At 40.8% G+C, this 14,749-nt stretch overlaps 1 long non-coding RNA gene across 1 annotated transcript in view; it reads right to left on the bottom strand.

The window, feature by feature from the left end:
- The window catches only part of LOC132243459 (uncharacterized), a 105,037-nt gene extending 90,354 nt beyond the window's left edge, over nucleotides 1-14,683 (bottom strand). Inside the window, exon 1 of the long non-coding RNA XR_009455039.1 lies at nucleotides 14,564-14,683. This is a non-coding gene — a long non-coding RNA (uncharacterized LOC132243459). The remainder of the gene's footprint in view (nucleotides 1-14,563) is intronic.
- Nucleotides 14,684-14,749: the final 66 nt, after the last annotated feature.

The raw sequence follows: 14,749 nt of genomic DNA on the forward strand, positions 1-14,749 counted from the left end.
CCAAGCACGCGACGGCCATGGTCAGTGCTGTTCCAGATCCCTGGGTCGGGGAGTGTTCTCAACCTCCGCCTCGGGGGGGGGGGGGAGGAAGGAAGAAGAGTGGATGCCAACGAGGAATCAGACGAATGAGGAGGAGGAGGGGGAAGAGGAGGAGGATAAGGTAGAGGTGGCAAAGGGAGTGGAACCTCCGGCTCCGGACATTCCAGGACAGGATTTTCAGTTGGTCGAGCCACTGCCACCTTACAGATCCCAACCCCCTCCCCCAATCCACATTTATCCAAAATCTTTCTATCCCTACAGAGAGACATAAACGCTTGTGCATACATCAATTCCTCCCATTTACCATTCTGCCGGCAGAACAAAATCAATTGTAAGATGGTATTATAATTAACACTTCCCTCCAGAGGCCAATGTTCTTGATCACCTAGCTTATAGCATGGCCACGCAGTTTCACAGAAGAATTTAGCTTTCTTCTTAGTCATAGGATCCCCACCGAACTCTGCCCAATGTCCCAATACAAAAGAGAGGGGGGTACATTCCCTAACCTTATTGTTAATGGTACCATTCTCAGGGCTGCCTTCCCAGTTCTGACCGTCCGACTTACCTGGGATCCAGGGATCTGTTCTTAGTCCTCGTCCTCACAGGGGAAAAATCACTGGTCTTGGACTCGGGCCAGACAGAATACTTACAGAGATAATCCCAGGTAGGCGTACTGATGATAGGCCTTATGCCCTTTCTACCCTCTCACCCAAGTGCCTGTTACTGGTACTTTCACTCTATGGCGTTGCACCGTTAGGCTACTGCCGCCTCAGCGATCCAGCTACCCCTGAAGCAAAAGTCTTACCGGGAAAAGAGATCCTGGGGCACGCCTGACATTCGTTCCGGAAGAGCGGTCAGCTGGTCGTCAGTTAGTCCGGGCAAAGCCTTATCTAAGGAAGTCCCATCTGGGTCGCCAAAAACTGTTGTGCCCCAGCTCAAGTCTGGGATCGTGCCCGGTATGCAAAGGCCAATAAAGATACCAGGGGTGAAAGTACAAAGAAAGTTTATTGCTAGCAATAAAAGGTGCAAGTGGAATAATTCATGTAACAAGCACACCAGATCACTATTTCTAAGCATCTTTTATACAGGAGTTTTCAATGCCTTCGCAAGCATGCTTGTTTAATGATTGGTTATAAGTGAGTGACGCAAGAAGTTCTTTACTGAGCATGTCTCTATACCTGTGTTTTAGCTATGTATCTCATTTACATACATATGTGTTTCATTAGCATACTTCTTCCCCACCTAGGGGTGTGACTTTTAGTATTTTAATGAGCCCTTTAACCCAGTACTTTGTTTCTTCTTTTGTTTTCAAGCCCCCTTTATCTAGGACTGTCTCCTCCTTATCATTGCAGATGGGCATTCTTCACATAGCATTCTCTTCTGCTTCGTCTTCGAGTAGAGGTTTCTAGGTCACTCCTTACACACGAAGGTGACTGCACTAGCATCAGCAGAGTTATACCTGATTTATAACAAGATCAGAATCAGGCCCCAGGAGACCACTTCTGTTTTCACTTGCAAAAACACTCAATATGTAACTGGCTCTGTGTGGTATGTCCCTGGAAATCTGAGTAGACCAAAAATTATGGTGATCAGTGCATCTGTGCCTTGCACTCCCACAACTGTAAGGCTGGCCACCCCTGCCTAGCCAAAGTATGTCATGCCTGTGTCCTCACCACCTGCCCCAACACAACTTGGAGGCAATACCTAGTTACAGCAACTCCAGAGCAAGTGTGCCCAGCTTGGCACACCCTGTAGAAGCTGCCCATAACAAACAGAACTGGTAACTTCTAGTGGCAGCTGCTGCATGGAGCCTGAGCCACAGACACTTCTGTCTGCCTAGGACATCAGTAGCCTCCCTTTCTGCAAGAAGGAGGTAGAGAAGACTCTCTTCCACATCTTACTGGACTGCCCCTGGCTGCAGCCACTCTTTGCTGCTCTTAGCACCCTCTTTAGTGCCCAGGAGTTGGACTTCTCTGAGACTGTGTATATCTTCTGTATCCCATACCAAACAACCAAGTGGAGCATGTTCTGCCTGACAAATTTCCTGCTGGGCCAGACTAAAATGGCAACTCGGAAAAACTGAAGAAACCAGTTTGCAAGGGGCCAGCTCCAACAATCCCCACCAACCCTTCCACTTTTGGGGATGGGTGTGTCATATCTGAGTTTAGACACTTCACCTTGCAACAAATGTGGACCAGTTTGCATCATGCTGGGCCATTGATGGGTACCCTGCAAGGCAGAAAATGGACAGGTGGTCCTGCAAGTGTAAGTGGGGGAAGGGATATAGTCTTCCGTGATATGGTGTTTTTTGTCACTGACAAGTGTTTCATGCTTGGCCCCTAGGAGGGCTACATATCTTTGCACTTTCATCATTTGTTTTTAATATTTATATAATAAAGTTTTAAAACTTCACCCCCAACCCCCTTCTTCACAGTGTCTAAAGAAACAGCTTTTGCAGAGCAAGTATCACTTAATGGCTTCTCCACAGCCTGTATCCACCATGCCAGGATATCTTGATAGCTTTGCTATATTGTGGGCTGCTGTGTTCCTAGAGTTTAGGGGTAGGGGCAGGATTTCTGGGTTTGGAAATGCTGCTAGTAGTTATAAAATTCGTAATCAATAGAATTCATAGAAGCCAAATTATACCTATACAGAACTATAATAATGCTACAAGCACTTTCCAGAAACACAGGCCAAATGCTTTCTAAAAGTGTAAGGATATCAGCACCATTTAATCTTATTTAATGGTAGGAATATTAGCACTGTACTCCCTTGTGTCTATAGCATAAGCTGTATTTAACTGTTATTCAGGCTCTTAAATGGTTTTGTACAACCCTCCCTAAGATCTTGGGGTTTTGTTCATGATGTGATAATGTTTTTTATAACATTAAGGTCTTGCATGTCTAGGGTGAAAATACATTACGGTAATAGCATAGTCCCCTGATCCATACTTGCACATGGCAACAAAATGTTCTCAGGATCTCAGCCCTATAATTTGCTTAGGGTTCTGAATGTTCACAAAAGCCTGCTTGCCTTCCCATCCTTATAGCTATAATCTAAGGGCAGCAGTGGAGGGTTTTGCTGGTACACTATCCTGGCAAAGCACTCTTAGCATGTATGTGACTCTACCAGTAAAATTGTTCAGGACTGGAGGGGGCTAGAAAATGCTATGCCAGAAAAAGCACAAAGTAAACTAACATGCCAGCAAACTGAGCATTTGCTAATATAACTGTGCCTATGGTTTTGCTTGCACAGTTATATCAGCCAGGAATCACACCCTGACTGACATAGCTATGCCAACAAAATGTTGCAGTGAAGACCTGCCAGACCCTCCAGCTCTCCAACAACCATTTGGCAGAAGCAATAACATTAGAGCTTCCTCTATGACACATCTCAATCTTCAATCTCTCTGCCAAATAATGGAATATGTTTGTCTATTGGTACTCTATGCAAATTCTCAACCATCAGATCATAATGAAAATATAATAGTTAAAACAGAGTGATTAGAAGATCTTTACTTACACAAAACCTATATTAACAGTATTTTATCCTCACATGATAATGTGCTCCATATGGTAAAGCAATAAGGAATGTCATTCTTTGAACATTAACTCCCCCTGCCCCCACCAAAAACAACCCAGCTCAATATAATTCAAAAATATAGCTACTGACAAAAAACAATTCATACTAAATCATTTTCAGCAGCAGGTTCCTTTTAATATATGCTAGGAACAAACTCTGCTAATTGTAATCAACATGTGTGCTACATCAATTCATCTCAGATGTATTCTTTGTCTATTCAGCTTTCTAGCTGTTTGGACAAAAATGCCTTCAAACAAAGAGTTTGAATGAGAGCATTATAAATTGTACTAAATGTTCTGGTAAGTACTTACGTCTCTATCTAATGTATATAGTTATTGTTACAGATATAAAATAGCATTGATCATTTTAAACCACAAGCATTATGCTTACAAAGCCAAGGAAATTTACAGTTAGTCCAAGCCTTTCCTTTCAGTACATCATGCCTTCTTACAACACTATGTAAAGTTTGTCAGAGTACCTACTGTCTGAAAATCCAGGTTATACCATGTTAGTCTATGGGGATAGCAAAGAGTTTCAGTCTGGTGACTCATTTTCTGTGGTAGTCCTTGATGGATATTGATAGCACCTGCATGCAGTCTATTAATTTACTTTCTTGTATTAAGTTGCTTTTCTGTGGCATCTGATATTGTCATATAACTAAGTGACAGTTTTAAGATGTGGTATTATGGAAGTGCAGTTGTGACTCCATTGTGGTTGTATTGCATTGTACAATTAAGCAGGGAGTCAACCTCTTCGGTATGGACAAGACAGTATACACATCCAAAAGAAACACTACTTGCTGTTTAAGTACTAAATACATTTTGAGAGATCTTACAAATACATATTTTAATTAGCTCTAGTTAATGGTACCTTTAAGAAAATTGACTGATTTTTTTTTCCCCTTAGTCCAAACCTTAACAATGAAAACACATAATATGTTACTGGATATATATTCACTTGGGCATCAGAGCTTAAGACAGGACTGCAAGGGAGCTAGGTCAAGAAAACTTAAAGCAGACATCATACTAAGTGATGCCATAAAGAAAAAAAAGAGCAAAAACCCTAACAGCTTTTTAATATATTCTGGGACTATAAACAGTGCATGCCACAATCATAATAGTATGGTTACTGCATGACATGATACAGGAAAGGAGTTATTTTTGTTTGGCTACCTTAAAGATGCAATTCTCATCTTAATGTGCTGGGATGCATTTGTGGTGTAAACTTTAAATTATCTGGATTGCAGTGCTTGATTTTAGGGATAATTATAACGTCCCTGTAATAATATTTACCTTCAAATTATCACACTCTCAGTCTTAACTCATTTTTGCACAGGGTGTTTTTCTGGCATTGGCTTTTACCCAAGGAAAAGCTGAAATTCATAGATTTTTGAAGACATGAAACACTGTCTACATTTAGCCATGCTATTACTGACAGTAGGTAATGGATGTTGAGGTTGCCTATACATGTGCTCAGGGTGGGGGGAGGCATTTTAATAAGAGCGGTTCCCGGGCAGCCGCTTCAATGTATATTAAGCCCCTGCACATTTCAAAACGGCCACAGGACACTTTATCTAAAGCTCATTCAACAAGATTTAGATAAAGTACCCCTGTGGCCATTTTGAAATGCACAAGAGCTTAATATACATGACAGTGAGGCGACACTGGACCACTTTAATTAGAATGTGGAGCAGACTTAATTAATCAAGTCTCTTCTATACATTCAAATTAGAACATGAACAAGCACATCTAAAGGCACTCTTTAATTGCCTTGAAATAAATGAAATTTCATTTAATTTTAAAGATATTACACATTAAAACTGTAATATTTTTTCCTGTTACTTCTGGCCTTTTACACAGGGCTCAGTCCCAATAGCTGTTGCATATCCTCAGCTGCCACTGATAACAGTGGGAAATAGGAGTAATTAGTGTTCTGTAAGAATTGAGGCCATAGTAATAAAAGCAACCTGATTTTACCGGTAGAAGGATAAAAACTGCCATGAAAAACTTAAATTAGACAGACATTTTTAAAAATCATACCTAATACATGGGGTTTCATATTTCTGATTATAAAGTTTTTTCTTGCAATTGTACTGAATGATCTGTGTAACTCCATAAGTGTCTGATAATGTAAGTTGATACTTCAAAATTATATCCTAAATGAATAATGTGTCCATTTCATATTTATGGTAACAAAGCTTACATTAACACATGACATCAGATCTCTCTGACTTAGTTATACTTCTAATGAATCTGTTATTCACATACAAATGTGTCCTGTGGGAATTTTATCCACTAAAATATAGCACCGTTTTAAATTATTAATAGCCATTCTCGGTACAGTATGAATTTCCTCAGTGTTTGTATTGTGAATGGATCTACCTGAAAAGGCATTTAAGTAATGAATCTACCTTATATAGAATAAGTTGCTTTTTTAATATGCATTCATGGTATATTGTATGGAGAAGAAAGGAAAGAATCAAAATACTTTTTAATCTCATGTTTATAAATATGAGAGTAAACAAGTCTTTCTCAATGTGGTTTGATATAAATGGGTATTTGCTATATGGAATAGGATACAAAGTTACACAAAGGTTTCTGTCATTTTGCATAATAAGATTGCACCCAGTCTATTGGTTGTCTCATTTATTGCTTAAGTATTTTCATAAGATAAAGGAGACAGCTTACTGTTGACATTTCCACAAATATAAAAGAACTAAGTCCTGCAAGAATACAAGCTATGTGACAGCTACTATTTTCTGGACTTAAGTAGTATAGAAGGGAACGGAGAAGAGATCAAGAATAGCCTCTTCTTCAGGATATTAAATTCAAATCAAGCTATTTCTGGGAACAAATGATTTATTTATACTTAACAAATTTGAAATAAGGTAGCCCTATTAGAAAAGCAAGCAGCAATTTACTTTCTTGAATAATGAGATAGATTATAATAGGAAAGATTGGCTGGGTCACAGGCTAAGACACTACAGCAAGCAGAGATCACAATTGAAATGTCTTCTTCACAAACAGAGCCTTACCCTTTCAGATGTTTAATTGGCCTCCTCCCTAATAAAGATTTTCTGAAAAGTCCTCTCTCCCTGTCTAATACATGGTCTGTATTTTCACCTGGCTGGGCACAATCAAAAATCACATTAAAACTGAAAATTGTGCCTGCTCAGGAGAAAAATAAAGACTACTTACAAGACAAGTTAGGACCTTTTCAGCATGGCAAGCAAGACTTGGGCTAGTCTACCCAAATCATAACACTGTTTCTAGACTTCTTAAAATATGAATGCAAGAAGTGCCAGACTGGTTCAGACCAATGGTCCATCTAACCCAGTATCCTGTCACTGACAGTGGTGTAAGTGGATGTTACAGAACAAAGCTTGTCAAGATTCAATTTGGGTTGGTAAAGGTTGAAAAATGTTGACTTTACCTCACACTGAAAGATTGATGAAAGGTATTTCCATCACTAATAATCTAAACTTTTAGAAAGGCAACATAAGAAAAATGATGGCTGATGGAGTATGTGATGAGGAGCAATCCTATAAAACTGTGCAGACTGTAGTTTGGATTGCAACTTCCAGAAACCCCAAGGGACTGGGACCAAAGGAAGAGGAAGTGACAAAGGGAGCTGAGGGAGGGTGGAGCCAGGACTGATGGTAGCTCAGCCATTCAGCTGGCAGTGGTCCTACAGTAGTTACATCTGTCATTAATAAATTGCCTGCCCCCCATACCTCTAGTTTGGCACAATCCTGAAAATTTAAATAAATAAAAATCTAAATAAATGCTTAAAAATAAAAACTGATATTGTCTGTAGAAATTATTTTTAAAATTATAATTGAATTCTGCCAAGCCTAAACAAGAGCATTGAGAGTAGCTCAAGTTTTGGCCCTGCAGGACAGATGAGTGGTGCAGGGCCAGTCCACAGGCTGGATAGAGCCCTGTGTTCCAGAATGAGGCCCTGGGGCCCAGCACTAGTCCCTGCCTGCCCTGACCACTGGGATTGGGCCCCAGGGCCCAGGCCATCCCCAAATGCTAGGATTGAGCCCTGGGGCCAGTGCTGCCCCTGTGCAGTGGGATTTGATGCCTGATCCAGCATGCAGGGCCAAGGGCTTCCCATAGATCCAGAAATTTGGCAGTTGGGCAATGGTGGACCCTTCTCTGTATCTTTTCTAATTCTGCTACATCTTTTTTGAGATGTGGGAATCAAAACTGTACACAGTACTCAAGATGTGGGCATGCCACGGATTTGTATAAACGTATCATGATGTTCTCCATTCTGTTTTCTATTCTCTTCTGAATAATGCCCAGCATTTTATTGGCTTCAGCTGACATTTTTAGAGAATGATCTAAAATGACTCCAAGGTCTCTTTCTTGAGTCATAACAGCTAGTTCAGAATCCAGCATTTTGTACATATACATGAGGTTATTTTTCTCCAGTTGAATTACCTTGTACTTATCAACATTAACACTCATCTGCTATTTTTTTTACCCACTCAGCTTGGTGAGATCTTTCTGCAACTCCTTTCCATCAGCAAGAAACTTAACTACACAAAATTATTTGTTATCATCTGCAAACTTGGAGATTTCACAGTGCACCCCATTTCCAGGTCACTGATGAAAATGTTGAATAAAATTGGGCACAGCATAGATCCCTGCAGGACCATACTTCTGATCTCTGTCCATCCTGAAAAGTGGCCATTTATCTCTATTTTTGTTTCCTACCTTTTAACTGGTTCACAATCCATGAAATAACCTTCTTTCCATTCCCGTGGCAACACAGGGGGGGTTTTTTAAGTCTTTGGTGAAGGACCTTGTTGAATGCTTTTTGAAAGTATAATTGAAAGTCCAAATATAGTATACTCAGCAGACTTGCTGAGGCTGGATTTCCCTTTACAAAAACCCATGTTGGCTGTTCCTCAGCAGACTATATTTGTGCACATGACTGCTGATTTATTCTTTATGATAGATTCTACCAACTTGCAAACTGACATATGTTCAGACCAATGACATAGACCACCCAAAATAAAACAAAGAGACCCTCAAAGAGTATCCTCTTTGACATTTAAGCCATCAAACAAAAGAAAGTAATGAAAGAGTGCCAACAAACTAGTCAATTTTATGTAATTTGGTTCCATGGCTTCAAAGATAGCATGAATCCCCTCTTATTTTCAGGTTTCCTGTTTATAACTGCAGTAGTGATATTAGTGTCTTATAGTCTAGACTAAAGCAAATCATAATATGATGTAAACTAGCCAGTAGTTATAAATTAGTGTGAAAGTGAGATGCTATATACATTGATTGGTACCATATTAGATACAGAACACATGTGGCTTACTATACGCTGAGCAGGATTTTTTCAGAAAAAAGATGCAAAGAAATCTGGATTTGAGCTGAACTATTTAACCAAACCAGGTTTTTTCATCATTCCTGGGAGGAAGAAAAGGAACAACTTTTCAGCAATGGGAACAAGAGATACAAAGGCAGGTCAAGCACCTGAATCATACTAAAGAAAAGCCAGCCACTGGCTTATATGAAAGGCCAGATAGAATAAATCTTGAATAAGGTCAAAGGCTTGGCATAAGTTATGTTACTGACAAAGGTGGAGGCAAAAATGTCAAGTTACATATGTCCAAATGACAAATATGAGACACTGATCGTATTGAATTAAAATGATAAAAATATCCTTCCAAGGCAGTCTGAACACAGATGTTGAAATATTCTGTTCTTTACAAGGCTTTGCCCAGGAACGCTGATGGTGTTGTTGTCATATGGATATAGATAAGATTATCAGGCTGAATTAATGGGACTTATTTTGCCTAATTCATCCAAATATGAAACCAAATTGAAAATAAAACAAAAAAACCCCAACCACCTTGGAAATATCAATTTGTGAAGAAAGCTAATTCAAGAACTAAAAAAGGGATGTATTTACTTTATTGACTTCTGTTCACCACTATTTTTATTAACTGTTCCTGAAAGCTAATAAATAGCACACAAAAGAGTCTTTTCTTTTTTTAGAAACTCCTCATTTAATCAGTATTACTATCAAGAAGGAGAAAGAAAAATAATGATGCAGAAGCCACCAGAACTCCTTCCCATCCAGGGATATTGATGGCTGGAGGGAATTTTAGGAAGATTGCATAATTTATGTATGATATTAACAATTTTTATTTTAAGAACCCTGTTAAAAACCCAGGAAATTCAGAGTTAAGGTTACATTTTTACAACTAGTAATAAGCAGCCTCAGATTAACACCAGAACATTAACTCTGCTCTGGGAAAGGCTACATGTTGAAAATGCACAGCTGTGGGCAATAAGAGAAAACAGCATTCCATAACAATGAACTGTCATAAGGAAATGAAAGTAAAAGTAGTTGTAACCAAGGCACCCTTCATTAAACTAATGGGACCCCTTGAAAAACATCAGCTTTTACTTTTTGCTTGGTTTTGTGACAACAGAAAAACAATAGATCAATTCTGTTCTGTTGCAAAGAATTCAGAAAGACCACAACAGACCAAAATGCTTTTGATACTATGGGTTCCTATTTGAAATCTCTGAGTTTATGTTGTGAATCATGTGTAGGTGTTAGCACATGCTAATACTGCATGGTGCCCTTAAAAGCATCTCGTAGCATGACAGGGTGCCATGGCACCCTGGTTAAGAATCCCTGCCATGTACACTTCCAAATATCATGTTTATACGTTCTGTCACTATGCACAGAAGGAAAATAACTTTCAAACTTAAAACAGAAATGTGCTCTAGTTCTTTGTCAAGAGATCAAATGCAGAAGCATTGTACATATTGTGCATATTTTATGATGTTAGATTATATTAAGTCACAAAACAAGACAAAAATTATTTCTACCCCTCTAATCACTACGGCTGTGTGGAGGTTCGGTGTCTGAATCTCCCAATCCAAATCAAATCACGAGACCATTTAATCTTTCCAAATAGAATCAGAACCTTCCAAATCGATTCAGAGAGTTTCAGAAAGATTTGGTGATTCGGACATGGACACAGCTTTAATTGTTTTTTCTACATACCTCAAGGTACCAGGTGGCTCATGAATGCTGTCATGCTGGGGCAGATGGAACATCAAACAGGAGTGCGGGGGGCTCCCCAGCATGCTTGGCAGTAGACCCGGAACTGGACCAGAAGAACTTGTGGGTCCACCAGGGATTGCTCAGGGGGGCCCCTCCATGCCCCCCCAGCTCAGCAACTGGTGTCTCCTGGGTCGGGGGGGTACCTGCAGTCCCCCCATGGCCGATCGCTGAGCTGGGGGTGCAAGGGCCCCCCTGGTGCACTCCCCAGGGGACCCAGAAGCGGACCAGAAGTACTTCTGGTCCACTTCTAGGTTTGCCGCCAAGCACGCCGCCCCCCCCCCCCCCCGCACTCCTGTGGAACACTCCATCTGCCCCAGCATCGTGGCATTCACAAGCTGTGTCTGGTACCTTGAGGTATGTAGAAAAAACATTTAAAGCTGTGTCTATGGCTGAATTGCTGATTCCCTGAATCAGCATCAAATCTCCAGATTTGGATTCGGCCAAATCAAATCAGGGACAGTGATACGAATCAATGAATCTAATCACTGTCCAGGATTCAGGCCGAATCCAAATCGAAATCAAATATGGCCTGTTTCACACGCCCCTACTAATCACCATGAAATTCAGAACTCCAGAATCATTTATTATCATGTACATTATTATATAGATATTTATCAAAAGAAAACAATTTCAAATAACACTTCATGCCAGATACTAACGAGCATGAATGGGATACCTCATTCAAAAACATAAGCATTTTCATTCTCTGTTCCTTATTTCACATAAAGATAATGTAAAAATCTCCAGTTCAACATAAACATCTTCATTAAGATGAACTGGATGAATAAGACTAGAATATAGTTATCAACAGGGATCTGGATTTTTTGTTTCCTACAGAAAAATGGAGTAAAGCAAGGATTTCCCCCCTTACTGGAGAAAAACACTTATTTCTCATTTTAGCAGAGAAACCCATGGATTTTGCAGTTTTGCAACAGCCCTCTGCAGGCTGGTAGAGTTGCAGCCTACAAGGGGCTAGGGGGAACAGAAGGAGGGCGCTCAGGCAGGGGGTGCCATGTGCATGTGTTGTATGCAGAGGGCATACAGTGTGAATTAAAAACAAGTGGGAATCTTATCAGGGGATAAGGAACAATGCTGCATTTATTGAAAACATAAGACAAAATAAAAGAAAGAACAATAAAAGGTGGTGTTTCCTGTTTCATACACTCACACATACATACCCATTTATTCACATACATACAAAAGGAGACAGACAGACAGTCCTGCACATATCAAGATATTACCAGTCCTTAAAATGCTTGGGTTAGCTTAGTGGCCAGCCAAGTTAACCACAAGGGTGAAGTCAGGTCTTTGTCAGACGTGTTCCAATGCTGCTGCTTCTTTTTTGCAGGACAGACCCAAAGCTTCTTTGTTCTTGTCCATCTTTATAGTGATTGTTCCCCATACAAGTCTATGGGTCTTGCTGTGTCATGTCGCCTTGATGATGAAATGATCCTCTTCTTCAGTTACGATGTTATGATTGACAGACTCTTCGGCTTTGTGGTCCACAATTTCTTCTATTTGTTGTCAGCAGTTTCTTCAGCCATTAAAACAAAACCTGATCTTATATTTTGTAGTCCTTAACTGCTGATCTTTGGACATTGCTGTAACCTTTGGCTGTTAAATCACAGAAGGCTATTTCTATCCTTCTAGACTGAGGTGCAAGACAGACTCTCTGAGCATAGCATTTCCACACATACTGTTTATTCTTTCATTATCTCTTTTCAAACATCCCAGACATACCACAGGCATTGCATACACACTACTTCTCTTATACTATATTTAACCTACAAAACTACAAAACAAAATGACTGTTACACTTATGCTAAGCAATGTAAAAAGCAAAATGGAGTCTCAACTAAGCCTAAGTTACAGTTATTTGAGCAAACTAAAATGGATATTGGTTATAAAATAATAACTAAAAAAGCAATAAAGGATATTATAAAGGTAAGATCAAGAGTATATAAAGACAAATTAACTTTAGCCCAACACATATATATGTACATGGCTGCCAGGCAGCCTAGAGAACAGCTCCTGCAGGTAAGCTGGTGGCGGGGGAGGGAATTGAGGCCCCCATAGGGAGGGAGGGAGTTGGGCAGGGCTAGGCCTGGGTCTGCTGCCTAGCCAGGCAGTGCGTGGGGCTTGGGGCCCAGGGCTGCAATGTGCAGCTGCAGGACCCAAGCAGGGAGAGGGACAGAGCTGTGGGAAGCTTGTCTGGGGGGGTGGAGAGGTGAGGCCAGTTCCCAGGGGAAGGGAGGGGTACATTCCCCTGACTGGTGTGTGGGGAGGGAGCAGGTGTGGGCTATGCACTGTGTGCTTAGGCTCCCACCCTGCTACCCTCCCCTGGGGCCTCTACAGCCCAGCATTTGTGACCTGGTGCTTCAGGGCACAGCACTGGAAAGCTACTTGCCACTATGAGCTCCATGCTGCCCTAGCAATGTATTCCCTGTGTGCAACCCCATGCCAGACTGCACTGGTCCTGCTCATGGAGCGAACATGTTATCAGGACAGTGTGGAGCTCGCAGCAGGAAGAAGCTTTCCTGCATGGTTGCCTTATGCCCTGCAGTGCCAGGTCACAAATGCTGGGCTGCATAGGCCCCAGAGGAGGGCAGCAGGGCAGGAGCCTGAGCATACAGCTCATGTCCACTCCACACACAGATCTGTGTGTCACGGGTAACTCTACCCCCCCCCGGCACACGCACAGCAGTGGGAGCTGGCCCCCTCGTGAGCCCACGCCAGGCAGCAGGGGGAAAGCTGAGCTGTGCTCCATTGCCAAGGGTACAGGGCTATGGAGCCAGGTCCCTGGCCCCATAGCCCTGACAGCTGGGGGCCCCAAAAAACACCAGTAGGCTTGTGGAGGCAGTGGGGGTGGGCACCAGCAGGGCCAGGGGAGTTGTGTGGGACCCTTAATTTTAATCACGGATTTTAATCAGAGAATTTGCTATTTTTTTTAATCAGGGAAAACCAGGATCCCTGGTCATCAATCTGAGAATATTGCATTGTCACAAGCCTACTTGGGCAAGAAAGAACGTCATGGCACTGTTCTCATATACGCTTGCAACTTGAACTTCACAAAAATGGAATTGTTTGTGCGGGTTAGTGACACTGATGATTAAACAAATAGTAGACCTACAGATACTGGTTTAGAAAAAAATGTGCCTAAGCTACTCAATGTTATTAATAATACCTAGCATTTCTATAATGCTATAATCATATTAACAAATAAGAATTAATAGCAGGAATTCATTTATACACAAATTTTAAATGTAAATCTTTGGAATAGGGCCTGCCATAAACCCTAAGCCCACCTTAAACATTATAATCCCATTGTCCTTTATATTGTGCTGATTCTCTGGTAAGCCTAATGTCTCTAAAGAATGTCAAATAACTGATGACTGTTGTACTACTTCCAAAAATGTATCTGTTCTTGGAATCACAACACCCAAGAGGGATAAGCCCCTCAAAGAAACCTTTCAAAGAAAGGTTGAAAAAGCTAAATATTTAATAGCTTATAGACCCCCTCCTACTTCCGTTCCAGGTTTTCTACATTTATAACACATTTAGGAAGAAATAAAATGGTTCAGACACTAATTATTTTCTTATTAACTCATCAATAAAATGTATTATTTTCTTCTATGTTAATAATTTTCTATTTATTTTTCAATATCTGCATAAACTTCTAAATATGTATTGTATTAATCTGTAAATTAAAATGATCTTGTTCATGAAAACACTGATGAATACATTAATAATTGGGTTGTTCCTTGGCTTTCAAGCCTCTATAGCAAAATTCATTTTTAAAATAAAATTCCAACTAAAAGACCAATGAGCAGGGACCTACCTAATTCTGAAGGCTACCTCCATATTTCACCATCCTAGCACAGCATTGGGTGCCATTTTTGTGGAAGAGTACTGCAGCCCCCCCCACCCCCAGCACACATTCTGATTGTCCAAGGGGCCCCAGAAGTCCCACCCCATAAGTTCTGCCCCAAGATGGCCACCTGTCAATCTATGGGAAAGGGTGGGG

The sequence above is a fragment of the Alligator mississippiensis genome, chromosome 10 (genome assembly GCF_030867095.1).
Source record: "Alligator mississippiensis isolate rAllMis1 chromosome 10, rAllMis1, whole genome shotgun sequence".
Lineage (NCBI taxonomy): Eukaryota > Metazoa > Chordata > Crocodylia > Alligatoridae > Alligator > Alligator mississippiensis.